Source organism: Tamandua tetradactyla, chromosome 21 (genome assembly GCF_023851605.1).
Source record: "Tamandua tetradactyla isolate mTamTet1 chromosome 21, mTamTet1.pri, whole genome shotgun sequence".
NCBI classification, from domain to species: domain Eukaryota; kingdom Metazoa; phylum Chordata; class Mammalia; order Pilosa; family Myrmecophagidae; genus Tamandua; species Tamandua tetradactyla.
The window spans coordinates 53,176,235-53,202,923 of NC_135347.1; the positions used below are offsets into that span (position 1 = coordinate 53,176,235).

A 26,689-nucleotide genomic window follows, 5' to 3' on the forward strand; every position below is an offset into this window, starting at 1 on the left:
TCAGAAGCCTCGATGAGCATCTTAACGTGGAGAATGCATTCTAGTACTCTGTTCCGTATGTTCTTTGGGGACAAGGGGTAAGATCTTGAAGCTACCAGACATGTCATCATTCAGACCTACTGCGTGGTGCTGGAGAAACAGAGTAGGCCATGTCTCTGTTTTAAAGAATTCCATATCCAGCAGGGAGAGGACAGGCAGAGGAGTCTCTGCCACTGTGAGAAGCACCACAGAAAGGATAGCAACAAATTATATCGAGGACAGTGAAAGGAACCATTAATTCTGCCAGAGCAGACCTTAAAGATGATGAGGTTTCTCTAGGATCTGAACAGGGAACATGGCAGTTGAGGCAGAGACAAGTGTGAGCAGAGGTAAGGAGGTGAGAAAGTGCCCGGTGGTCAGGAAGCAGTGAGCAGTTTGGTGTGACTGGAACATAAGGCGTTGTTGTGAGGTTGGAAAGGCAGGCCGAACAGGGCAGCTTGGGAAAGGTCCTGACGCCTTGCCCCAGCTTTCGTCGTCTCTCTCACCCTGTCGAAAGTGAACACCATATCTGGCCGAACCATGGCTGTTGGCTTGTGTCCAAGTTCCCAGCACAACATCCTGCCATTCCAGAGACAACAAAGGCACAGGATGATGGATGGAGCTTGTAGAACCTGTGTGGGCTTCACAGTCCCAAAGAGGCAGCCGTTGTGTCACCCGGTAGTGAAACTGACATCTCATGTTGAGTGGCTGATTGGTGATCCTCTATGGCCTGCGCATGTTGTGTTGAAGGGGAAATTGAGGTGCTTCATGCAGGTGGTCAATATCATACATAAAGTATGTTATTTATCCTCTATCTGCCATGGGTTTTTCTATCCTTCTAATAAACCGCAGGTGTTCTACATGTCTGGAAATATCCAGCTGTGTTTACAAGTATATTGACTGGGTGTGTGTTCTCCTCTGCAGGGATTGTCTTCCAGCATTGATATTTTGGTGCCTTGGACCATGCTTGAGGAACACGCTGATCTTAGGATCATCCTTTAGTACATGGATTGAGAAAGGGAACAAAGTTGGCATCAGATTTCTCTCCATATTACATTAGCCAGCAAATCCCTTTCATTGACATCTTTATTTTCTCTTCCTGGTGGAATAGCTACCTTGGTAGAGGGAAAGTAAACTTAGTGTGGTGTCCAGGTCCTAGGGCTTTTACTCAGGATGAATTAGGAGCAGGACTGAAAGTGATTTCCAGATACCTCTCCAGTAACCCCAAAAAAGGTAGATTGATTGGGTTGCCATCTCTGAATCTTGGCCTTGACTAAATTCATGCTGCTTAAATTCAGTACTGCACTTCATTCCTTGACACTCATCCTTTCTCAGAAAGCCTTTCCAGTGGCGTGGCTATAGAACTCTTTCAAGCAGTCACCTTCTTTTTTATTTCTTAGATTGACCAGTACAGTCATCTTCTTGCTCACTTAAGAATTTCTCCTTCCTTTTTTGTCATTCAGGAAGTGTTTTCATCACGGAACTTCCCATCACTCTATAGATTCACTTTTATTCCATCCTTTGTAATCATAATCGGGCTTCCAGAAAATGATTTTCACAACATGAGATAAGAACTTTTATTTGGAGAAAAAATTATTTGACAGGAAAAGAAAATGTTAGAATTTCTTAAGTCTAATTGGCTCAAAACCGAGGGTTTTGTGTGTGTGTGTTTTTTTTTAAGGCCCACTAAAGCCCTGGATTCTACCTTCTTTTTTTTCCCAGGAATTTCCCAATTTCCTGATTGCTGAGTATTTTGAGGTGACTAATTATCCCTCGATGAATGAGCACAGGCTAATCAATTCCTCGGTGAATGAGCATAGGCTAATCAATTCTAAGAAACTGTTCTAGCAGCCAGATGCTTAGATCCTTCTCTAAAGGTTCAGTCATGCTCTTCAGTACAAGAGTAAGTAAACAGAAGCCCCTTCAGTCTGATTATAGGCATCCAGAATTGCATTGTGCCTTCACTGTGTACCCGGCACTTTTCTCCATGCACAGGATTGTGCTTGGAGTTTGGTCCCTGAACATGAGGGCACAGATTGGCGATCAACAGGCAGGTGTGAAGTAGAGACATTGAATATGCAAATAGAGTGGTTTATTAGTGGTCCCTCAGCTCCTGGAGGAAGAATAGCCTTCTCTAAACTATCGCTGTGAAGTTTAGTCACAGGGAATCTTAATGTTCATTTTCTGGGAATCAGGACTCCTGTCAGTGTTCAAAAGATATGTATTTGAAGAAAAAGACCCCAAACCTTTGTGCCTTTAGTGAAGTTGTACAGGAGTAATTAAGATTTTTTTGAGCAGTAGTTTCTTCATGTCTGTTTACCGAGAGAGACAGAGACAGACAGAGAGAGAGAGAGAGCACGAGCTGTGGTGATCTTTTTTTCTTTTGCATGGGCGGGCACTGGGAACTGAACTCATGACCTCCATTTTTATAACCCAAATTCAGGACATATAGGATTGTGTATTTCCACATGTTATGGATATTTTATACATCTATGTAGCATTTCTGGGACATTACATAAGACAGCAAGACTACTTATGCTAAACTAGAACTGTTCCAAAAAATCTTGATTCTTGCCCATGCTTTCTAGAATGGTGTTATGGGGCAATGGTCTTCCCTCATTTCTATAAATGTATTTGTTAATCATTAAAAAAGTTAAACAGTAGCTATTTTCATTACAGGACTTTTCAGAGTCTTTGACAGGCTGATGTGTGCAGTGGTTCTTCAAGGGTGGGAAATTGTTTTCATATTTGTCTGGGGACCCTTTGATCTCACAGCCCTCTATGACCATCTCCAGAGCTCATGTTGACCTGGCACAATTGGGGAGATGCTGAGTTGGTAGATTCAGTATGGGTACAAGTTCTTTTTAGGCCTTCCCCCCCAAGAACTGGAGTCTTATTTCCCTACCCCTTGAGTCTGAGCTAGCCTTATGACTTGCTTTGACTGATGAAATGTGGCAGCCATGTGGTTTGAGTTCTAGAGCCTAGAATGCAACAGACCTAGCAGTTTTCACTTTTGCCCTCTTTGGGGGCTACCCTGAGATTTCCTGTAGAAGAAGCAGGTCTAGCCTACAGCAGGATGAGAGGCCATGTGGGGAAGAGCTGAGGTGCCCCAGCCAGCTAACAGACAGTATGAATGAAGTCTTCATGGCCTTAGAGTATGGCTGACCTAGCAGAAAGCAAGCATTAGTGAGCCCAGGTGAAACCAGAAGAATTGCCTAGCCAACCTGTAGAATTGTGAGGGAAAAATAGATCATTGTTTTAAGTCATTAAATTTTTTTTTTAACTTTTTTTTATTGGGAAATATAACATGCATACAAAAAAAAAAGCAATAAATTGCCAAGTGTATTTTAACAAGTAGTTATAGAACAGATTTTGAAGTTTGGTATGGGTTTCAATTCTACTTTAGGTTTTTTCTCCTAGCTGCTCTAAGGTACTAGAGACCAAAAGAAATATCAGTGTAATAATTCAGCAGTCATACTCATTTGTTAAGTCTTATCTTCTCTGTTATACTACTCCTCTTTTTTTTCCTTTTTTTTGTGAAAAATAACATACGTAACAAAAATCAAATTTCAAAGTACATCACAGCAATTCGTTGTAGGTCAGATTTTAGATTTTGGTATGTGTTACAATTCCATAATTTCAGGTTTTTACTTCTAGCTGCTCTAAAGTACTGGAGTCTAAAAGAAATATCAATACAGTGATCCAGTAATCATAGTTATTTGTTAAGCCCTACCTTCTCTGTATAACTCCACCATCACCTTTGATCTTTCTCCCACTCTTTAAGGGTATTTGGGCTATACCCATTCTAACTTTTTCATGTTGGAAGGGGCTGTGGATAATATGGGATGGAGGAGTGGAACTAGTTGAAGTTCTGGAAAGGCTGGCCTCTCTGCATTTAAGGACCCATCTGGAGATTGTAGGTTTCTGGAAAATTTACCCTTGTGCGTGTAACCTTTGTAGAATCTTATATAATGCGTAGGTATTTTTTAAGATTTAAGCCATTAAATTTTTAAAATTTTACAATGTTACTATTTAAACAGTTTTTAGATATACAGTTCAGTGGCATTAATTGCATTTACAATGTTGTGCTGTCACCACCTCCCATTATCAAAACTTTTTCATCACCACAAACGAACTATCCTTAACAATAACTCCTTATTCCCCTCTCCCCATCCCCCCACCCCCAGCCCCTGCTAGCTGCTAATCTACTTTCTCTTTCCATGAATTTGCTTATTCTAGATATTTCATATAAATGGAATCATACTATATTTGCCCTGTTATGTCTAGCTTCTTTCACTTAGCATGCTGTTTTCAAGGTTCATCCATGTTGTTGCATGTATCAGAACTTCATTTCTTTTTACAGTTCAATAATATTACATGGTCTGAACATACCACGTTTGTTTATCCATGTATCAGTTGATGGATTTCTGGGTTTCCGTCTTTTAAGCCACTTACCCTTGAGGTGGTTTGTTACAAACAATAGTTAAGTAATACACAGTAGCAATTAATAAAAACTTAGAAACAAGACCAAAAGAAAAAAAAAAAGAAATGGCTATCTAATCTGATACTTTCTGTGAGGCTTTTCTGGTTTAAACCTAAATTTCAGGGTAGGAATTTTCCAGACCCTGGATAATTCAGGTGAATAGTTAGCAAGAACATCACGTGTTGGCGTGTGATTGACAGCCCCGGAAAACGGCACCCTGCTGCAGAACCAGCGACCCAGCGCCGATGTGCCGGTGCCGCCCCGGAAAGGCTGGGTGAGCCTGCGGAGAGGGTCGGGCCTGCCCACCTGCTCTCAGCCGCCCTCCTGACCTCTCAGGGTGCTGCCTGGCTCTGGGCGCGTTCTTAATAACGCCGTCCAAGCCAGCGAGGCCTCGGACACTGCCCGGCTGTGGGCAAGTCACCCCTTCCTCGTGCTCCGCCCTAGGGCAGATTTAATTATTGCTGGCTCCCTAGAGCAACTCTAGTTAGCCGAGTTCCTGGTTTCAGCAGGGCCCCTTCCCCCCAGCGCGCCCCCTCCTTGGTGAGAGGCTGCTGGCAGGCGCCCCTCGCCGGGACCCGCGTGCCCGGGGCTTGGGCCGGACCTGGCTGCACCAGCTCCTTGGAAGTTGTGCCCAGTTGTCGTCTCAGAGCCCCAAGGCCAGGTGGAGCTGCTTACGCGGAGGCAGGAACCGCAGGCCCATTACCCACCCAGGCCCAAGGGCAGGAGTGCAGCTGTGGTAGGAGTGTGGTGGGAGCAGGGAGTGGGTGGGGAAGGAGCCAGGGGGTGGGGGAACCATTGGACTCGCGCTGGAAAAGGCCCACTTGGTCCTGAAGCCTCTTCCTCAGCCGTGACCATCCTCTCCTGGGACACTCCGGAGCGCTTTGTAGATTCTGTTTCCGAATGACTCAGGCTGGGAGTCTTCCAGCCGTCCCTCGGGAGACGCAGCGGCCTTTTCTGGGGAGGAAATACTTTCCTCATGATGGGTTGGGGTTTAGTGTTGGCTGGCTCCAGCCCCATCTCTCCTGGCTGCACTCCCTCGGACCACCCCGAGCAAGGCCTGCTCTGCCTCCTGGGTTCCCACAGTGGAGTCTCTGTCATGCTTCCTCCGAGCTGCAGCGAGGCCGAGGAGGAGGGCCTGCTGGCCGAAGGAATGACCTTCCCGGTTCCTTCATCATTCTGCTCCCCCACTTTGAATTTCTGCTTAATTTTTTGTCCTTGTTACAGTTCATAATTGTGGGAACTGTTCTGTTTTCTGCAAGCCTCGTAAGGAGTGGGCATTCCACAGTGGAAATGGCATTTTCATACAAAATTCTCTTGAAAGGCAACTAGATTGGATTGGCGTTGCTTTACATGCCATGGCCTAACGGGTACAAAGGACTTTCCAGAAGTCTGGGAATGACAGATCCCACGTATCCAGCAGTCCTGTTGTATTGTACAGTGTTGTACATCCTCTACACAGTAGTATCAGGCATCATACATATCCCTTGGTCCAGCGCGTAAGCTCTGTGGTCCAGAGGCGCTTCATTTGGGAAGTTGATGTAACTCCCAATGTACAGTCAGTTAAGTAAAGAAAATAAGGGTGCTTTTGTTTGTACCAATCACAGCCATGTATGGAACGTTTAGTAAACAAGGGATCATGGTTTTGTGGGTCTCTGCTTTTGGTGTTACTGAGGACGTAGGGAGACGAAGGTCAGGCCGTGTAGAGTTCTCAGCCATGAGATTGAACTTGGAAGAACAGTTTAGATGAATGTTTTTCTGATGAGCATGTTCCACACAATGCTTCAGTTTTTACAGAGCCTTTTAGGGAGCACATGGAAACAGTGGGGGTGTTGGTAATGAGGGGGGCCTTCTCCTTCTCCCACCCCCACTCCCTTTTTAACCGGTGCCCCTCTGATTTTTATTGTTTCCTATACAAAATTGGGTTGGCTTGTCAGATTATGTTTGAAAAGTATTCCGTGCTCAAAAACAAAGTTTGCAAACCACAGGTTCAGAGGAATGATTTCTAGTAAAAACAAACAGAGAACACTCTTGAGGCAAGCAACCAGAATACATTTCTGTAATTCGCACAGATCAATCTACAGACATTTGGAAGCAGCAAAAAAGCAAAGAATTAAACAAATAGATGTTTCTGTGTAACTACCATGTCATCAGAAAACTCTCAGTCAGTACAAAGGAGCATGCGGAGTGTGGCCTGTAAGTGGCAAGGAGAACAAGAAGCCAGTTCTGGTCATGTGTGCAGGTGGTTCCACTAAACTGCGTTCTTAAGTCCTGAGGTTGAGGTTAGAAAAAGGCACGTGATAAAAGCTACTGTTTATTGAGAGCTCTCCATTTTCTAGACCTGGTGCCTAGCATCCATCATCCAAATTAGGAAGGATAAATTTGTTATTATCCTCTTTCCATACATGGGGAAACTGAGGGCCTGAGAAATTGAGTAATTTGCCCAAAGTCACACAGGTGAATAGTACTGGAGCTGGAAATAGATCCCTCTGACTATAGTAATTCTCTGTATTGCCTCTATCAAGTAATCTCATTTTAAAATTTTAACTTTGTCCTAAAAAAAAAATTCTTATAATTGTTTTGGTAAATGGACTACCTAACGATGCCTTGTTTGAGAAATGCCTTTTTTGTCATAGCTACAACTTTATGATCAGTCCACTCAAAGATTACTCTGTATATAAGGTTGAAATTTAATGTTATGTGTAATTGGGCCTCATTGGTAGAAAAACGAATGTAGAGAAAAGTAACCAGCAGCATAACTTAGCAATGTGTCATACCGACTACTAAGCAGGCACGTGCAGCCCTGAAGACAGGAGTTTGTTCCTGGATTTAAGAACGCACAGTGTCTGTTGGTACAATAGAAATAAGCCACAGCATCAAGTACCATTGCTATGGCAAGTGTGTGTCCGTGTGTACAGGGTTTTAAGGTTTAAAATTTGGGGTGTATTTTACGCTGTACTTAAGGTTTTCCAGTTCATCCTGTGTACCATGGCCTTAGGCAGAGGTGATGAAGAAGGGGTTTCATTTTGAGAGTCTGTTCTTGATGACCCTTCGCCCTTCTAAATGAGCATGAACCTCTTCCTTATTCTTGTCAGTAACCAGGTTGTTTAAGTGTGTCTGTTAGGTTCTGCCGAAGGCTTTTCTCTCTGGTCGATTAACTCTGTTGGAACAAGGTAGTCCCCTAAAGGGTGAACTTAAACTTACCAGGAATTTAGTTTGTTTTTTTAGGCACATTTGGAAAAGCTGGGTCTGTTTGGGAAACTATTTCACAGCACATCCAGGTGGCTCAAATGATCTCCTGCCTTGACCAACATATGACTTTTAACTAAGACTAAAGTTTGTATCCAATTTCTCTCTTGGAGCAAGTGAGGCCTTCAGGGAGAAACATGAACTTATGTGGGTGCTTGAGAAGTATCAAACAATAATTCTTTCAAGCCACAGGTCTCCATTTGCCTAACAGAAATTAATGAATGGTGCCCCGCTGACTTTAAAAAGATTTTTCTTTCCCAAGTGCCTAACTCACTTCCTGAAAGTAACATTTTCATTGAAGGATTTGACCATGCTAGATCTTTACAGAGAAATGCACAAGAAACCAGTGATGACTTTGCATTAGGTATTGCCTCCTGATATTGAATGTGTTGGCTAAAAAGGACGTGAAGAAATAGTTTGCTAAACAACGTGCAGCTAAGATCTGGCAGAGCATGTAAGTCTTGGACATAAAGCAGCATTCTCTGTACAGTTTTGGAGCCTGAAGAGTTAGTTTGTGTGAGCTGTTTTATAGCGACAAGCAGCTCTTGTCAATGGTTTCCAAAACATCTGGCTCAGAGAAGGCGGTTGAAACTTCTATAGTGGAGTGTTTCCATTCATTGTCCCTGAGAAACGAGAGTGAGTGGGAGTAAGTGAAACTCAGATCAAGAGGAAATGAGTCCATTCTCCATTTGGGATTTACAATGCAGATGAATTCCATATTTTGGTTAGGGAATGTTTTCTTAAAAAAAAAAAGCAAAGAAGAGCTTCGTTTCTGACCTACTTACTGAAGCGCAGACTAAAATGCAATTAAACGCCTGCTGAAACAGTTGCTTCAGTTGTTTGCTTTGTGCATGATAATGGCCCAGGACTTACTGGAACACTTTTCTGCTTTTTGCCAGACTTCCCACCAAGGTGGCCTGACCTTGCAGGAAGGAGCTGCTGTCAACTCTGTGGGCTTGAAAACTGCCATGGTCAGCAGAGCCACGAATGCTCAGTGTATCCACACAGATTGGTTACCTGGGGATTCTGACAGATCATACATAGTCATTGTTTTAGCAGACATCACAACAGAGGCTTTCCTTGCTAAATGTCCACCATTAAGACGATAGCCCTATATAAAAAGTTTTGATTTAGAGCTCTTATATGCCCATTCCTGCTCTTATATGTCCCCTGCTCTACAAAACTGGGAATGGTGAGGCTGATTTGTAGTTTCTACGTTGTATTCAACATGTGTTAACCCTGACAGTTCAAAGCCGAAGATTTTAGTTCTGTTTTGCTCTTTGAGGTCATTCAACACGAATTCATTGGATACCTGCCATGGGTGCTAGATGCCACGTGAGAGATGCTCATGATTTCTGCCCTCGTGGAGTTTACTGTTCCAGGTGGCCTGGGAGTTAAAGCTTTTGCAGCTTGGAGCTTAATGTAAGGTCTACCTCTGGAAGAGAGGCATCCAAGAAGCTGCTCAGAGCTGAGACTTGGGACACTGTAAAACTGCAGGTCAACCCTTCTCCTTATTGCTATCCAGCACTGGAATGTGGTCAGGGGTAGTCCACAGCCACCCTCAGTCCCCACCCTGGTCCCAGGTCAGTCTGCTGTGATGCTTTCTCAGCCTACCCTTCACAGGAACTTGGGAAGAGAGAGCTTCTGGCCTGCTGGAGGTGGGTCTGCCCCTAGCCTGGAATTGCAAGAAGTGGGCGGACAGAGAGGCAATCAGAGGCTAAGACAGGCTCCTATTCCTACTTATTCATTCTGTCCTCAGTTCACATACAACAGTGGCTTTTATCTTCCCGATATTTTGTCCTTGTTGTGACTGCACGCAAATCTCACCTGTGCTCTTTCAGTCCTCCAGCTGAGGGTACCTGAAGCTGACTTGATTGGCTGAGGACAGACTCGCTCTTCAGCCCCATCTGGCCTGCCTATGCTCGGGGCTTCTGGGCCCTGCGTCATGCGGGGGCGATGCTTGGGTTGCCGGCTCCTCACCTCTTCTCCCCTCCCTAGGAGGCCAGGGTCAGGGTGTCTGTCAGGGACAAGGCTGAGACCGTGACTTCCTGCCACGTTGCGTCCACTCGGAGGGGCAGTGCAGAAAGGATGGGTGTGCCCAGTAGTGCCCAGTAGTGCCCAGTGGAAAACCTAAGGAGCCTCAGCAGCAAGTGCTGAGCTTTGAAGGTGGGCAAGAAAGCTGTGAGACACCCCTCGGGCCCTGCCCCAGGAGATCAGCAGGTTCATGGCACCCTCTGAGCCTGGGGCATTTACTGACTGTGAGGCGTTGTGGGGCTGTGAATGCCAGTCAGAAGAGGATTAGGTCCTCGCAGAGTGTGGGTACTTTCTAGGAAAAGGAAGAGACATGCTCTGATATCCACCTGTTAGAAGGGTTTACACTACGGAAGGGGCACAGATAAAGAGTGGACTCAGCCCCAGTGGGAAATACTCTGAAGGGAAAGGCTTCATGGACGAGGTGGCATTTGAGATTGGTCTGGAAGCACCAGTACAGGGTGGGCACATGGGGATGAAGGGGAAGGAGACAGCACAGGTGAGCACATGCGGGCAGCTCAGGGCCGCCGTGGGAAATACAATGGAAAGGTGCAGTTAGGTTCAGTGCTTCCCCAGGACGCAGACAGAGCCGCCGCAGACAGAGCTTCCGCAGCTGGAAGGAGGCTGTTCCTGGAAATCCCAGGAATCAGTTCACAGGCGCCCTTTGCTGGCAACACTGAGCAAGGAAGAATGGATTTGCCAGCTCCCTGAAAGTGGATGTATTTGATCCTCCTCTTGCCTCTGGGCACTTCCCATTCAGAAACCTGAGCCTCCCCAGGGACCCTACAGAGAGCAGGCGCTGGGATAAGGTGAGGCCTGTTAGACCTTGTTAACTTTTTTTTTTCCTAAAGGCACATCAGCCATCACAACATTCTGGAGAATTGATTTCCTGAGAACACAGAGGTAGACAAAAACTTAACCACAGTGATCTTTTAAAATGAATCCAAAGGTCACAGGGCTATTAAATTTCTGTAATTTAAGGATTCTAAAATTACAAATGGCCTTCCTCCTCAAGTAGATCCTTGTCATAACTCAAACTCAAGGCTTTGTCATATTTCTACTACAGAAAGGCATTTTAAAAGAAGAGATGCTTTTTTTTTTTTTTTTAATTAACACAGCTTCTGCCACGTGTGGGCACAACCTGATGGCTGCCTCGGCATGGTAGCACCGGGGGCTGCTGTAATTGTTTCCATTTTCCTGCACTGCAAGTCTGAACTGAAGGTTTTCTTTTGCATGGATTTTGCAGCTCAAGTCCTTATAGGTTTAATTTTCATGTTTTCCCTCCTTTTGAGTGTTACTGACTCCCAATTATTGGAAAGCCAGGATCTGTTTGAGTGATTTATCAGGAGCCAGGCTGGTCACACACCTCACTGCAAGAGTTTGTGAACAGGCCCCTCACATCCTCCCTGAGGATTTAGTGCCCAGTTCAGCCCCAGCAGCGTGTAATGGACACAGCTGCCTTTGTGTTTTCCACAGGGCAGTAAATCTGAAATGGCTTCTACAAGCGGCGTCTCATTTGAAATGTGAGCTCTGCAACCTCCTCCAGCGGCGCCCACGGCACTGTGCTGTGCGGGGTAATTCAGGAGTGGGCGAGAACCTTCAAAGGAAGGGCTCGTGGGTCAACGCATTCATACCTTGTTATAAAATATCTGAAAGCCGCTCTGCCTACTTTCTCCTCTTCTCTCTAGGTCCCTGAACATTTCATCTCTCCCACCTGCACTACAGGCCGAGAGGTCTGTTAAATAACTTCTCTCAGTGGCAGCTGATGTAGGTCCTGAGAACAGGCGCCGAACGGGTCTGGGGTGAAGTGGGGGATGGATGGTTGGGGAATTGGGGTGCTCCTCTAAAGAGCAATATGTGAACCTCTAAGTGGAAGGTAGGGGTTTTCTGTTCTTTTGTTTCTAATGCTGATATTGATGCCATTTTTCCTCACGGAGACCTCAGGTTGGGCTCAGAACTCTGACGTGGTTCTCTTTGGCAGTGCTGGAGGTAAGCATTGTTCCCTCTCAAAGGAAAGTCACAGACAGTCGGAGTTTCCTTGTTGCTAAAGGGCAGGAGTGTGGGACAAAAACTCGCTGTGTCCCAATAGCAAGGTAGGAAGTTGACCCGTGGGACTGTATGGTTTGTTCCGACAAGCACATCGCTCCAGATCAGCCCCAGAGAGCCTCTTCAGTAAGGCCATTGTTTGTCCCATGAAGAGGTTGTCCTGGGCTGCTGCTGAAGCACTGGGCTTTGTAGCCACTTTAAGGTGCCACTTAGAACACTGAGGTGGCTATGGAGAAGCAGCAGCAACAGGACGCTTCGGTAAATGCCCACAGACCACAGGTGCTGGGAATCACCGCAAATACCTTACCACCTCCCCATCTGTTAGGGGCTGAATCCTGCCCATCTAAGAGATAGTCAGGACCCACTCCTGGTCCCATGACTGCAACTTAATTTGGAAATAAGGTCTTTGAAGAAGTGATTAGTTAAAATGAGACAAAACTGAATTAAGCTGGGCCCTTAATCCTGTATGACTGGTGTCCTTAAAGAAGAGGGAAATTTGGAATCAGAGAGAGGCACACCACGGAGAAGGCTCTGTAGAGGTGGTGGGGGTGGAGATTGGAGTGTCGTATCTACAAGCTAAGGACTCATGAAGATTGCTGGCAGCCACCAGAACTGGAAGAGATAAGGAACGATTCTTCCCTGCAGGTTTCAAAGAAAGCACGGCCCTAGCAACAGATAATTTTGAATTTCTAGCCTTGAGAACTGTGAGAGACAGTAAATTTCTGTTGTTTTCATCCACCTGGTTTGGGGTACTTTGTTACGACAGCCCTAAGAAACTGAGATGTGATTTCAGGGAAACTCAAAGTAGAGTATCACCAGCTATGCGTGCATCCTTGCTAAACTTCTAGTACTGTGTTTTCCTCCCAGCCAGTCCTCTCTGTGTTCTTGAAGGGTATGAGCCTAGAGGCCGGCGTGGTTCCTCAAAAGGATGGTATGGCCAAGCTCTGTGGCATGTTGAAATCAGCGACTGATATTTTAGAACTGAAAGGAGGAGCTCTATCTTTCACTCACATGGAAATCATTTGTTTTTGGAAAGACACATCTCGTCTCTTCCGTCAGTTTTGCACTGTTGGCAGATAAAATGCTGCATCTCAGAGATCATCACCAGTCCCTTTTTAGGGAAACAAACAAGACAGTGACCCAATTCAGTCTCTATTCATTTATTATTCAAAATGTGGTTCAAATATTACCAAAGAAAACTGGGAGAGTTCCATTTCATAGTTAACACTAAACATGTCCTTTAGCACACTAGGGAATGGATATTGATGTGTATGGTATTTATTATGTTTGTTACATTGTTTAGCACTTCACTGGTGTTAAGTAAATGCAAAGCTGCCGTCTTATTTTTGCCTTAAGGAAATTTACGTCTCTGTGTGTGTATGCATGCGTGTTTCTTAACACCAGCTATTTTCCACATACTCTGCTAATCAACTTTGGAGGCCACTGACAGTGAAGAGACAAGTAGTTATTTGAAATGTTAAGAGTTAATGAAATGGGGGCGGGCCGCGGTGGCTCAGCGGGTAAGAGTGCTTGCCTGCCATGCCGGAGGACCTCGGTTCGATTCCCGGCCCCAGCCCATGTAAAAAACAAACAAACAAACAAAATATAATAAAATAAGAAAATGTTTAAAAAAAAAAAAAGAGTTAATGAAATGCTGAACTGTGTGGTCCCAAACAAGTGCAGGATGAGATCAGAGAAGGGAGGGGTCTGTGTGGGCTGGAATGGTCAGAGAAGGCTGGAAAAATATATTGAAGTAATTTCAAAGGGAGGCATATGGAAATGCTAACTCAAAAAAAAAAAAAATAGAAGTTGGGCTTGTTCGTGTAGGAGTTGAGTCGGGGAGTAAGGAACATGGCACATGTGACTTGTAGGCCTGTGGTTTTAGGTCTCAGTCCCATACCCCCACGTTATGGGGTGATGTGGACAGCCTGTCCAGAGACACTTGTTTCCTACAGTGCCTAATTCTGTGCCCTGGCTGACAGTGTAAGGGCATGAAAAGTCTCACTTTCACTGAGGGTCAGGTGGGGTGGGGAGAGACAAGTAGTCAAAAGTGATGATAAAGTCGATCAGTTAACAACCAGCTGTTGAGTACCATGTGTATGTAATAATAGCAATAACCACCTTTATTGAGTGCATACTACATTCCAGGCACTGTGCTAAGTACTTTCTGAGCATCCGTTTGTTTATTTCTCACCACACACAGTGAAGTAGTGAGGAAGGTGTGATCCCTAATCTTGCAGCTGAGGAATCAAACTCAGAGAAGGTAAAGGACTCAACTGTGTTCATCGCACAGCTCGTGAGTGTCAGAGCCAGGAACTGGAATTAAGTTACAGACTCATGGGTTGTGCCCTTAAGGATTATGCTTCCTGGTGTGCATTGAGACAGGGAACTAGACAGTAGAAAGGATATGCGGTGTGTGGTTGCAGACCTCAGGCAGCCTGCGGATCTTGAAGGGAAGGAGGACTCTATGAAGAAGCACTTAGATATTGCAGGTTCTTCTCCCCCCAACAGAGGGATCCCATGCTGGGGAAAGGGAAGCCATGTCTGGCAGGTGTGGTTGCCAACCTTCACTGTTAGTGGAAAGAGCTGAATGAACAGGTGAAGGTGATGGTGCCATGGGCGATTGTGGGCAATTGTTCTTGATTTTGGAAACTGCTATAGTGTTTGCTGTGGTGTAGTCAGACATTTAGGTAGGCAGCAGGAACGAGTAAAACATGTTGGGATAAGGCAGCAGGGTGTGGTGGAGACTGCGGCAAACTGGAGAATCTGTGCCATGTCACTGCCTTACTTTCACTCATCTCTTAGCATGGAGGGATGTGGCCCCTGAATGGCCCGGTCTACTGATCTTTACCTTGTGTCTTTCAATATTTGAATATTTGCTGCTAAGTGAAAACAAATTAATGGGCCAAATGTTGTATCTAAACTTCAGTTTGAAGCCTCTGGAGAAGCTTGAACAGAAATTGGGATCTACAGCTTGGAAACCCCAAGACACTAGACCAGAAGTGGCAAGCTGTGTCTCACCTGTGGATCCGTCAGGTGGCAGCACCTACACCAGTGCTTCTCAGACTTCAGGTTGCATACGAACCACCTGGGCATCTTGTTACAGTGTAGATTCTTGTTCAGGAAGTCTAGGATGAAGTCTGAGACCCTGCAGGACTCCAGGCTGTGTTGAAGAATCAGAGTCTAAGGCAGCATCTCGACTCAGAGGGGAAAAGCACTGAAATGAATTAGTGCCGTCTACTGTGAGCCAGGAAAAGAGAAGTGACCTCCGAGATGTGCCATCTCTAATAGAGCAAACAGTAAGAGAAATCCTGTGTTTATGATTATTTCCAGGGTCCCCTAAACAGCTAGGTCAGAAGCTTTTGAGGTTAAATCCTTCCTCCTTATGCACACTCCTCCACAGAAGAAAAACTTGGATTCATTGCACTGTCATATGGGAAAATTGAGATTCTGAATATTGAGCTCTCAACTTGGGTGGTATAAAGGGGGGTAGCTGACTGGCTCCCCTTTCTGCTGTGCTTTGCCTGTGGTGGTGCTCTGTTATCTCCACATGGCCACGTGGGGTCCGTGGTGGGGGCCGGGTAGGTGCTGAGAAAATTGCCTTGAGCAGAAATCATCTTGTTTCCATGCACTAAAAGCTGTTCTTGGAATCCCGCGCTGGGTCCCCTGTCTTGTTCAGTGCCCAGAGAATCGTATGCCAGGAAACAATATGAACTTTCTAATTGGGCAAGTGGGAGGAGAGGAACTGGGTGAGCCGGGATCGGTTGGCAGTTGAGTCCTAAAAATAGATCTTTTTTCTCATGAATAAACATTGTGTGGGGCATAACGGCTGGCACTTCTCTAACCACCTTGGACAAATATCACCTTGGCAGGTCAGAGGAGGAGAGAGATTGGACATGGGTGCAGCCAGGTGGGGGGAATGCAAGCCAGACCGGGGTTGCCATGGCAACTGGGCCCCCTGGAGAAAGCTTCCGTGGCTTCCAGGGGGAAGAGGCTGAGCTCACATGGGGGCCAAAGTGAGTGAGTGAAGGAAGGATGGGGGAGTGGCGGGGCGGGGAGAAGTAAGGCCTCAGAGCAGTGCGTCTGAAACTAATGTGCCCCTGAGTGCTAAATGCAGATCCCCATTCAGAAGGTCTGAAGTAGGTAGATAGGGTCTGAGATTCTGCATCTTTCACAGACCCTCTGATGCTGCCGCTGCAGCTTGTCCCTGAACCACACTTGCATGTGCAAGGGTTGGAGTCTGCCCATGACTTCCCAGGCCTTGAGAACAGTGAAAGCAATCAGACAAGGGAGTTCTCCCGCTGAATTTTTATCATTTTGTATTTGGCCTAAGCTGTAAAACAAACAAACAAACAAAAAACCGGCAAGTGCTTTGGCAGCTGTTTCTTGTCACACTGAGGTCTTTGCTGTATGCTGGTGGTGATGCTTTACTGTAACTTGAAGATTACTAGTGTTGCGTGTTGTAATTTTAGTGGTAAAAGTGCATATGTTTGGGCTGTATCTGGACATTGTAGATGTAGTGATTAATTCAGTAAAACAGCCCTGAGCAAGTTGATGTATAATTAAGGCTCTTTTAAAACGAGGAAGCCAAGTTTACTAAAATTATAAGAGCAAAACAATGGCCCACATATTGAAACTGTATTTTGATAATTTTAAAAGTTTAATGAGGGTATAGGTAGTTTGCCTTTCGTGGGGGACGGAGAGGGAGGTTGTAAAATCACTCCCTTAGAGGCCACTGTTCCCCCTGGGCTCTGCAGTCCCTTCCAGAACAAGTAAGAAGTAAGGTGAGGCCATGGTTGAGAGCGAGAAGGGATTCCACCAGCTGTGAAGTTTATTCCAGAGGGAAGGAAACTCATTTTTCTGAGTGGGTCTTTTTGCTGAGGCACCCACTGACTGCTTGTGTGAGGACAGTTCTGAGTGTCCCCTAAGAGAGGTATTTCTGGGTGCGACTTCTGGTGAAGAGGGACCCTCCGCCTGCCCTCCCCGATGAGAGCTGTTTGCCCTCATGCTGTGTCCGCCCCCTCTACTCTCCATGGCCTCGTGTGGCACCCAGAGACGTTTCATTCTGTCACACTGGTGTGCTCTTGGCACAGGCGCCTCAGAGGCTGTGGTCAAGCCTGGCCGTGGAAGCCGTGAGTGGGGGGGCCTCGGACAAGGAAGCTCGCCGTGTCCCCAGGACCCTCACCCCGAAGGAGTGTGCCTGAATCCCCGAGGGTCTGAGCGGGTAGTGTGACGTTTTTGACCGAGACTGGTGCGCTCCAGCCTGGGAAGTTGATTGGACTCCACAGGTCATGACCAGTTTGTCGAAACCATGCTCATTCTGTGGGGAAATGGTGGGGTCCGGTCAGGAGGAGCCCACAGAGGTCTTCCTGGCCCCGGAGGCCCCAGGGTGTCCTGGTGATGGTCAGTGCATGGGACTCCCAGGGGAGGGAGGCAAGGACTCGGCCCGCCACGCCCTGTGCAGGGTCCCCAGGCCTGGACGCCTTTGGCAGAGCGAGCGGGGTGGGGGCACGGGGTCGGGGCTGGGGTCCTCGCAAGCGGGTGGGACGGGTTAGGCAGGGATCGGGATGGGCCCCCGGCCAGGGGTTCTGTGAGGTGCCCCCGTGGGTGGATTTTCTCCCCCTTTCCCTCTGCCCCCTTGCGCTCTCCGTGGAGCTCCAGTGGGGACGGGCTCCCTTGTCTCTGCTCTTCTTCTCTCCGACCCCTGTCCTGGCCTCCTGGGACCCTCCTCTTCCCTCTGGGGTTCCCTGGGGAGATGAGGGACAAGTGAGATGGGGTCTCTGTAGCAGAAGGTTGGACAGGCTTCTTCAGGGTCTGAGTTGGGGCTGGCTGGGCCCCCGGGGTTGCCGTCCCAGGCTCGTGGCCCTCAGCAAGTCCATCTGCTCTGAGGGCGCTTGAGGTCTCACCCGCCGTAGGTTCCAGAGTTTCCAGAGAAGCCTCATTCCTTTCTGGGGTACGAAGAACTGAAGCTCCACGGGGGGCAGTCCCTCTGGACTCCTCAGACGGTGATGGTTTCTCTCCTACATTCCAACGTACTTGTTCACCTTGAAACAGAATACCAGTAATGCTTTTAAGTTTATGCCATGGCGTTACTCAGAGTAGAGGACGAAATGTCATATTCTAAGATGAAAAAATGTAAGCGGAGGCGCTGCACGCGTTTGGGGGTGTCTGTGATCCCTGGGGCTGGTGCCCGCCCGCCCTCCCCACCCGGGGCTGAGGCAGCGGGAGCCTCGGTGCTGGGGTTCCTGCCACTCCCTGGCCGCTGGGATGCTCCTGACAAGATGTCTGGGGCCTTCAGTGAGGGTCCGGGAGCCGAGCGGAGGTCCGTGCTTCCCCCGCGGACCCAAGCAGCCGGTGGGGAAACTCAACCCCGCATCTGGAGCTCTGCCTTTGTCTCCCTGTTTTACTTTGAATCCAGAGGATGGTGAGGAAAATAAAACCCAACAGCCACAGTGTGTCAGAGTGAGTCAGTCCTGGGGCTGGGTGAGGCACGAAGACACAGAACCACTGAGTCACAAGCGTTGGAGATGTGAGGGGCCCTGGACAACCCCTTCCTAACTGCCTCGCTGTTTTTTAGAGCTGCCATCGAGGCCCTGCATAGGTAGAGCAGTCTGTCTGAGGACAAGCAGTGCTAGAGGAGGAGTTCCTGGACTCCTGGTCCAGTGCTCTCTTCTCCACGCTACCATGGTTTCTGGGATCCCCATTGATGGCTTGAGCCTCTCTGTGGCCCCCAAACACATTCCTGCATCCAGGTCCAGGGGAGCTGGCCTCCTCTTTTTGTTCAGCCTCAGCCCCTGAGAGCCCCTTTGGCTTTCCTTGCAGGAGGGTCCCCCAGGTATTATGAGACCAGGTTTCTGGTCCCCAGAGAGCCTCCTCACTTGTACCCTTCGGGGGCCAGAGCCCAGCTTTGTCATCATCACATGCCCTCTCCTGCCAGACCCCCAGCCCCCACAGCAGCATGCCAGCTCATGATTGGCTTGCCCACAGGGGCTTGGCCTCTTCCTCCAGGACCTGGGTCCTGAGTTGTCCAGTGTGGGCTGTCAGCTGCAGCACAGCTGAGGCTGCAACCCAGGCACTTGGGTGCCCCTTCCACATTTCCCAGTGCACCTTGGGAAAGGCTCAGAGGCCCTCTGCTCTTGTGCTAATAGCCTCTCTGCATTTTTCTTTCTTTCTTTCTTAGAGCAGTGGCTTAAAATCTAAGGCAGTGCCTGCAGGTTTGGAGGGGAGTGGTGAATCTGAGGTTTAAAAAATTTAATAAAACAGCTTATTTCTGGGAATGAAAAGAAACAATTTTAGGTGTTGAGAAATGCTTGGCAGAATTCGTTTCCTCTTTTCAGAGCTGATTCTGCAGATTAGGGTTTTGGCACATGGCTTATTACTTAACAACCCATACAAGCAGGGAGACATGTAAATGACACTTTCTTTTCTTTTGCAGAAGGGGGCTCTGATCTTGGAATAGGAAACTTTGGTTCAGGCACTGACATCTCTCCAGTCCTAGGGGTCTTCCCCCACCCCATTTCCTTTGTTCAAGCATATTGAACAATTAGTTTTTCCATGGCATTCTACACCTCTTGCCCCTTCTCCCACAGCGTTAGCAGTACATTTGCAAGCCAATACTCTGTGTTTATTATGATTTATTCTTATATATATTCATCACAAGTTTTCTAAGAAGTTTTACCAGGTAACAATTTGTTCATATGGTTTGAGTTACTGTCGTGCTTAATGGAGCAACATTTCATTTGTTTAGAAGTGTTCCATAGTTAAGGCTTAATGTTCAGTGTTCCCCAGTACATCTGAATGCACAGGTGTTACTCTTTTGTGGGGCAGCAATAACAGGAAAATGATCTGTGTCTTCTGAGATCTTGTTTTTTGAAATGAAGACAGCACTGACATAGACCTAAGTTAATTTTTGCTCCAGTCCAGCAGTGTGCTGGTTTGAATCTGTTGTGTAGCCCAGAAAAGCCAAGTTCTTTATTCCTCATTCAATATTGTGGGGTGCGGATCTTTTTGATTGTTTCCATGGAGATGTGTCTCCACCCATTCAGGAGCTCTTTCAGAGGAAACCCTCTTGGAAAAAGCTTTAGTGCCAACAGAGCCCACCCAGCCAGAAATCTTTGGAGATGTATAAATATCCCCCACTCCCACCCCCCCACCCCAGGGAAGCCGTATGAAATGAGAATTGAAAGCTAGCGGATGTCACCATGTGCCTTTCCAGCTGACAGAGAAACCTCGAACATCATCTACCTTCTTGAGCCAAGGTACTTTATCTGGATGTCTTAGTTTAGATATGGTCACAGCCTTAGAACTGTCAATTTGCCACTTAATAAATTCCCCTTTTTAAAAGCCATTTTGTTTCTGGTATATTGCATTCTAGCAGCTTTTACAAACTAAAACAAGCATGGATTCCCCAATAACCCAAGGAACTGGAGGGGCACAGTCTACTCACCTGTTGTGGTAAGGTTGTGTGAACTCACAAAGAGCAGTTCTTAGGCTAAAGAAATTTTACATCAAGAATTGAGTACCTGAAGTTCAGTCTATACCTGAAAAGGGCTGGTTGGCACCCCTGGCTTGACTGAGTGTGCCCACTTGTCAAGGAGCAGCTGGCCAGAGTGCTGTCGGCCTCGTACTTGGTCCTCAGCTTGATGTTGGGGAAATGTTTCTGATCTATGCCCTTGGCTGAGTTTTGTTGCTATAATAACTTTAAAGTATAAGAACAAGGACTTCATAATAGTAAACTGACACTAGAATGATTTCAATGAAAAGATTGGTATTTTGGTTAATAAGACGGAGAGAGGCATCTGTGATGGCAGGGTAGCTCTCTAGCTCTGCCCCATGTTAATGAAAGTGATGGTTTTAGCATTGTGTTTAGCCTGTTTTTTGAGTATCATAGTATCTCAGTTAGGAACATCAATTGTCACCTAGTAACTGAGACCTAATGACAATTAGAGTGCTTTACACATACATACGGAGAGGTTAACTGTTTTCAGGAAACAAGAACTCTTGAGGTAGGCTGACCAGGTGCTGCTCCATGAGGTTGTCAGGGACCCAGGTTCCTTCTGTCTTTTTGCTCCACCATCCTTAGCGCAGGACTTTCCATTCTCTTAGTCCCCATAGTCAGGAGAGGGACACTGGAGCCTTTCTGGTGACATTTTCCAACAAGGAGAAAGACAAGTGATGCAGCTGAGTCAGATCCTTTATAAGCTTTCCCAGAAGCCCTTTCCTGTTTCCTCCACTTAAATCTTAGTGGCTACCCCATTGGAAGGGAGGTAGGAAGTGTAGATTTTTTTAGCTGGGCACATTGCCAGCCTCCACAAAATTTAGGGGTTTCTAATTAGGGCCAGGATTAAACTGAGGTGAGTGAGGCACTCACCTGAGATGCAGACTTGCAGATCACTGAAAGGCTCAATCATCAGGATAAATGATGTTCTAAGGCAATATTACAGTGCCATATTGGAGCCTGAGGTACAAGGGAAACTTAACAGTACTAATCCTATATGTATTTAAAATTTGGCATTTTGTTCATCATAGATTTTTCACACATATTTCTTTTACTGTTCATCCACCCATAGACTGGATAAAGGGAGTGTCGGTTACATGGTTTTTACAATCACATGGTCACATCATGGATTTTTAACTTAATTTCTATTTTTTCAAAAAACTTGCATTAAAATATTATTTATCTTGATGACTCAGGTTTTTAGCACCCTCTTAAATTTTGTGCCTGAAGGAAGTGCCTTGATCCCTTCACTTCCTGACCATGGGTTCTACTAGCCAAGAAGGGGAAAACAGATACTGTAACGGAACCTGGCAGTTTCTGCTGAGGGAAAATATCAGGCCCTCTTGCCCATTGTTGGCTTTTAAGCAAGTAGACTTGTGGTTGAGAGGAGACTGTTGGCAGGGCAGGGATGATAGGACATTTTTCCTGACGCCCCACAACGGCTCAGAAGCAATCCCAGTCCTTCGGGAGTAAGCCTGCCGTTACCGTCTTCCTGTTTGCACGTGGAACCTGCGGGCGCGTGTGGGTGCTGTTGGTGACCAGGATGAGGTGTGCAGTCAGGCTGGTGGTTGGCAATGTGTGACCCATAAGGTAGTCCAGCGTCAATGCCCACAGCCTGAAGAACTTGTGCCAAGGCTCTGGCTCCCAGAACCACAACTCGGAACAGGATGTCTCATTTTGGGAAAGGGCCCTAAGGGGAAAGAAAGGAATGAAATCTTCAGGGTTCCACTCCTCAGCTCCCTGCCCCTTGAATAGACACACCTCTCTGGGTGAATGATTGTGTTCAGCCTGGCTTCATGTGGCCTTGGTGACACTGTGTCCTTCTACAGGAAGGCATGGATGAGAAACAGCCAACAAAGGCCACATGTGTGTGAAGCCAAACAGGTATGTGGAACCAAAAATGATGTGATTATTACAGACACTGTTTAGCATTTTTCGTCATTTTTAATAATAGCCTGACATTTCAGAGTTCATTTAAAAATTACAAATAACGTGGCAACATTATTTGTAATTTTAGAAAAGTATTACTAATGGTATTTGGCTGAGAATTGGAATGCATTTGAGTAATTATACTAAAAATAATGTGCAAGTGGGTTTCATGGCTTGGCTTGGCATCATCAGGATGATCTCCCTTTTCACTTAATGCTTCTGCCATGGTTTAAATACTGTTCCAATAATCTGTGCTGTGGTTGGAATGAGTTTGGATTATTTTTCTTCCTTTCTCTAATTTTCAGAAATTCAGTCTGCAGGTAGATTTTGTAAGTTCTTTTACAGATTATTAAATGAGTCAGTACTTAACAACAGGGGCAAGTGTTTTTGGAAGGGTTGCTACATTCACAAGCCTGACGTCTGCAAAGATATTAAAAAGCATTTTCGTGGCTGTGATTCATACCCTGGTGCTTTTATAAATTTTTACATTGCACAAATTCATGATTCAGACTATCAGATGATTTCTGTACTCGGGACTCAGTGGTATTGTGAAAGTTCAGTGATTTGTTTCACAAATCCTTCCAGCTGTCTCCTCAGGGACTGCTTTCTGACTGTGAGCGCTTTATCCCCCAGCTCCATGCTGGGTTTACTCCGTGGCCTGGTTCCATTCTACACTCACCTTCTGGACACGGAGGCAGGCAGTGTGTGGCTGCGTGCGTCACAGAAAGTGCTCGATTGGCTCGGCTTAGCCTTTCCCAGGAATGTTGTGACAGTAAAGTGAGATCACCAGTAAAAACACTTTTCAGGTCTTATGATGACACTTGCTGCAGAATCCCAGGTGTTGAGATAGATAAAGTTTGGAGTTTAGGAGGCACTGGCCCTTGACAAGGCCCTGCCAGTTGACGCTTAGTTATTTGTTTCTAGTCAGAGAGAATGGGTTTTTGCAAGGCAAATGGTTTTCGTTAGACTGGTTAAAATCGAAATATCTTGGTCGTTGGTATTTATTAACATCTTTCGAATGAGGATACTGTGCATATCCTGTGGGTGTGGGAGGGAGTTCTTGGTATTTATGGATTCACTTAAATGACCCATGCCTCAGTTTCCCCATTTGTGAAACCGATGATACAGCACCTACTTAGAAACCAGGGGGCTGTATGTGGCAGTGCATGGTACACGTTTAGCGCAGTGCCTGCCACTTTGGCAGAACTCTGGAAAAGTCTCCATTCCTGTGACTGCATAACACATTCTGCCACAAAAGCACAAACATGGGGATGACAGTCAAGGACAGCTGACAGTGTTAAAGCAGGGAGTGTGTGAACAGGGTTGGGCTAGGACAGTGGTGTCCAACTTGTGAGGTGTATTTTAACTCGGAGGCACACAGCGGCTGCACTTCTGGTACAAATGCCCCCAGAATTGCCTTGGCTTTAACATCAGTATTGTGGTCTGTTTCCCCAGAGAGATCCAGTTTCAGATGGTGGTGGTTCCGAGGACACTGTAATTGATGAAAATTATTGGCAGCTGACGGGTTCAGAAAATAAAGGGGGCTACCAGAAGGGAGGAATAAGAAATGAAAAGTAGAGGCTGAGGGATGCTGGATGTTACTTCTCATCATCTCGGCTCTTGGCAGCATGCAGAACTTCCCTGAAGCTTGAGCTTCAGTTTTGCTTCCTCATTTGCAGACAGAACTCAGTTAAAAACATAGTGACTGAGTCAGTTTGTTTTCCTGTCTCCAGGGTGTTTGGCTCCGTATTGATTCTCCCAGCCAGGGCGGGAGAGGAACACGCGGTTACTCCGTCTGGACACTGCCGTGAACAGGTCATGGAAATGGTGACTTGACAGAATGTCAGCCGGAGAGGGAGAGATTGCTCTTTCAACCAGGACTGAATGTTTCCCAAATTAATTCTGACCAAGAGAATTTAGCATTCAACTTTTTGGAGTTTTGCAGAATGGTTTAGGATATTTTAAATCAACTATATGTTTGTTGCCTGTTTTTCAAATTTCTAGCCCTCTACTACCTGTTGGGTTCTTCGTTTATGCCAAATATTTTACTCTACTGTGCTGTGAAAGTCTTTATCTTGAAAAATTATCCTGGAATGTAAATGCCACTGTGATGGCTTGGATTGGATGGCAGGGTCAAATGGAGGGCGTTTTCCTTCAGGAAAGAATGGAGGGCTGTCTTTTCTTTCCTCATTTGATTCTTAGAGTACATTCAACTGACAGCAGCATAATAGCTTATCAGGGTAAAAAAGTCAGTTGCCTCCGCTGAGTTTTTGTGTGGACAGAACTTGGGCTCAGAAGATTACAGATGTGTGGGTGCATTGTTTAATGTTAATGTGTGCAGCCTTAGGTGCTGGGCGCAGGCCTAGTGCTGTTCTGGGTTATTTATTTTACTTTGATGGGAAAAGAAAAATATGGTACATTTGAATGACATAATAGACAACTGCAAGTTTTTGAGATATAATATGGGTCCCTAAAAAAAAGACAATAAAGAGGGTATTTCATTAAATATTTCCAAGCTTTGTCTCACAAAGACTCAGTTGTGTTTTTGAATGGCTGATGAGAAGATAATTCCCATTCAGTGTTTCATTCTCTGAGTCAGATAGAAATTCAGAGTGATTGCTTTAAACAGTTGCTTTCAGGCTTCAGCTCCTGGGTAAAGTCTCCGTTTCCACACCCAGGAAGGCTGGGACGTGCGTGGAGCAGTGCTTGTGTTCTGATGGGTCCGTCCGAACCCGGGGTGTGAGTCACTCACTGCTGGGCGCTGGGCGGGAGGGGGCTGCTGGGGTCCCACGTGTGGGGAGTGGGTGGCCTTAGCCAGGGCTGTGGGAATGGGGCGGGGGGAGGCTGAAGGGGAGCATGTTCCCTATGGCACCGTTTCCCCTAAGCAGTGCGAGGTTCCACCAGCCCCACCGGGCCCGGGGAACAGGGAACAGCCAGCGGCGGAGGCTCTGCCCACCCTCTCCTCCAAGGCCGCTGACCCTGGGGGGTGGGGGGCTTTGGGGCGTTGGGGGGAGGGGGCTCTACCCTGTTCTTCAGGCTCAGCCGTGCTGACCGGAAGAAAGCTGTAAAGCAGTTGTTGGCCCAAGAAAGGGTCTTTATAGTGCGTACATATTTCTTTTTTGATGTCTGTCCATATTTTCCTTTTTGGTAAAAACTCAAGACTATCTTTGTTCACCTTCTGTTCACTCATCAGACACTCACCAACTTTCCCCAAATTCGGCATCCTTATTTTACTTTGTGGCTCAAGTTTTTAAAAAGTTGTGATTTTTTTTTAAAGCTTTTCTGCTTCCTATCAGGGTATTTCTCTTTCATCTCCATAGATATTTTGCTATTTCATTTTTCCCCCTTTATTGTTATCTTCCTTTTGTCCTCCCTAAAAGATGAAAAATGACTCAATTTCCACCCGGGTTAGTGCTTTTCTAACATAGTAGCACAGGAGCCCTGGTATGGCTGTGGAGGCGTGAACCATGCGGGCAGTTTGCTCTTACCAGGTGACCATGTGAATGACCTTCGGTTCTGTCTCCCAAGGTCATGGGTTTCTGATCCTCTTCTTGACCGGTTGCTTCCATTTGTAAAATGCTTACTATGTGCCAGGCTCTGTGCAAAGCATTTTACATGTATTTTCTCATTTGATCTTCATATGCGCCCCATGAAGTGTAGGTATTATTATCTCAATTTTATAGCTAAGGACATGAATATAGGAAAGTGAATTACTTGCCCAAGTTCATTCTGTTTGAGCCCTTATTTCAGTACAGATTTTGCGCCTTAACCCCAAGTGGACCTTGTAGAGCAGAATTATCCCCCAGGGAACATTTGATAATATCTGAGGGCATTTTTTTTTTTTTTGTATGGAGTATGCCTGGGGTCACATTTCATTCTTTTTCCATAAGAATATCCCATTATTTGCAGCACCATTTGTTGGATTTTTGTTTGTTTTTTCTTGTTTGTTTGTTTATGGGACAGGCATGGACCAAGATGGCACCCAAGTCCCCTGCATGGCAGGTATGAATTCTCAAGGCGTTTATTATTGTCATAACTGGGGGGACAGTGCTGGCATATGGTGGTAGAGGATAGGGAGGCTGCTAAACATCCTGCAATGCCGAGGACACCCCCACCCTACCCCCAGCAAAGAATTATCCAGCTCCACACGTCAGAGGTGCTGAGGCTGAGAAATTCCGTAGCTAGAGCAGTGCACTGATGCCCAGCAGTCAAGGGGTACTGTCCAAGTGATGTTCTGAAATTTCAGTTATTTCATGAAAATATCCCTTGTTTGCATAGTGTTAAAAGTTATTTTACAATTACTCTATGGGGGAAAATATGTAACTACTTATAAGGAGAAAATATATCGTGAAATTCTGAATTTTTAGGGATTTTTCTGCCAACAGTTCTACAGGTCTGTTGTGATACAGCTTTTGGAGCAGAGCATGTCATCTGGATAA

General features: G+C 46.2%; 1 protein-coding gene across 6 annotated transcripts in view; it reads left to right on the plus strand.

The window, feature by feature from the left end:
- LHFPL2 (LHFPL tetraspan subfamily member 2) overlaps positions 1–26,689 on the plus strand; it is a 184,270-nt gene that overhangs the window by 101,005 nt on the left and 56,576 nt on the right. The window contains exon 4 of one of the 6 annotated variants that reach the window (XR_013167146.1): positions 14,948–15,748. The exons of the other annotated variants lie outside the window; for them this stretch is intronic. The gene's annotated coding sequence lies outside the window, so the exon portion shown is untranslated. Of the gene's footprint in view, positions 1–14,947; positions 15,749–26,689 lie in introns of those variants that run through there. 6 annotated transcript variants of the gene reach the window in all.